This window comes from Morone saxatilis, unplaced genomic scaffold, assembly GCF_004916995.1.
Source record: "Morone saxatilis isolate NCDOM2014 unplaced genomic scaffold, NCSU_SB_2.0 Contig4, whole genome shotgun sequence".
Taxonomy (NCBI): Eukaryota; Metazoa; Chordata; class Actinopteri; family Moronidae; genus Morone; species Morone saxatilis.
This window is the reverse complement of record NW_023339984.1, coordinates 13,229,788-13,231,432: the sequence shown is the minus strand read 5'-3', so window position 1 is coordinate 13,231,432 and position 1,645 is coordinate 13,229,788.

The following is a 1,645-nucleotide window of genomic DNA, read 5'->3' as shown; positions in this document are numbered from 1 at the left end:
TCAATTAAATGGACTGAATCTGGATGGGTCAGTAGAGATATGTGCTGAGCTGCAGAGATTAACCTGTCGTGCTGAACTGACAAAGAGATAGGAAGGAGAACTCATACTGAGAGAGAGAGAGATTGTGTGAATGCATCTACCTGATGGACCAGGAACAAACCAGTGCATAAGAGACAAGCTAATATATGAAATTAACTAATATATAGCTTATATGAATAAGACTAGGATAGAATAGAAAGTTTTGCTCGTGAAATAAATAGTGAATAGTAAATAGTGCAGAGGTCACATGATTTGTGAAGCTGCACAGATCATCCTAAAGATTACTGCTGCCTCACAGAGGGTCAGTTGTTCTTTATGCAATTATATTTTATAATTAAGTGTCTACATCACAGTTATAAAGTATTGTAGAGAAAGTATCCCAACACCCCAGCACAGAATTCATACATGGTATCACTTAATGGTAAAATCTTGGTTTCAAGTTTGGTCATGACTTCACCCACAGGAAGTGACTGAGCTCGAGTGCAACTAAAATAGTCTCATGAACAGAAGTGCGTGTGAAAGAGCCAGAGCACATCTGTTTGAATATGTCTTTGAGAATGAATAATCTCAAAGCTGATCAAGAAATGGGAGGCACCTGAACTAAATTTTAATAGCAGGAGTCTAAATACTTATGAATAAATGAATGATTTTAATCAATATGACTAAAATCCTGTTTTCACTTTTTCATTATGGGGTATTGAGTGTAGCTTAATTAGAGAAGTATGAATTTAAATGATTTCAGGCTGCAAAATACCAAAATGTGAAAAAAGGGCAAAGGGGTCTGAATACTTTCTGAATTCACTGTATAAACACACTCATTGCATGCACTGCTGCAAGAACAGAGGGGAAATACTGCATAACATGCACAAATTAACAATAAAATGTTACTATATGGTGTTATATGATTAAGTTCAATGGTGTTCATGCATTTGCAATGATTATTTATTGTTGATGCCATTTCTTAATTTAATGTGTTAGGGACTAGGAACAAACCTTTGTTAAACAGAGAAGCTCATATATCTTTGCAGTGGGCAGGAAGTGTAAATATGTCAAAGTATGCTGCGGTCAAAACCACTGCAGTTTGAGTTTTGTGTAAAAGGGAAGGAAGAACAGACAGGCTATACTCAGAAGGAGGAGTTGATGAAAAACTCACATTTATATGAAATGTAACTTCTCTCTCTCTCTCTCTCTGCTTTATTGTTGCAAAGTAGAAACATTTCCTCAGAAGCAGAGCAGCAGAGCGACAGAATTCAGGGTCGTGTGCTGGATGTGTAAGTATGGGCATACTACTTGCTCTGTGTGCTGGGGTTTATTCTGTGAGTACATGACTGACTTTATCTATTTTGATCCTTAATAAGCATATTGTATGAATAAACGTTGATTATATTGATTTGGTTTGATTCAGATTGAGAGCTGTTTTAAGATGGTCACTGCTGAATTTATGTTATTTTCGGTGCTATATTTATGTTTACGCTAGATATTTCAATTCACTGTTCAGGGAAGATGAATGTCCAAAATGTGCTAGTGGTTCTCCCAACTTGCTGCCAGATTATGTATGTAAAGGCTACATCAGTGACATGACATGGTATTTATATGATTTAAGATG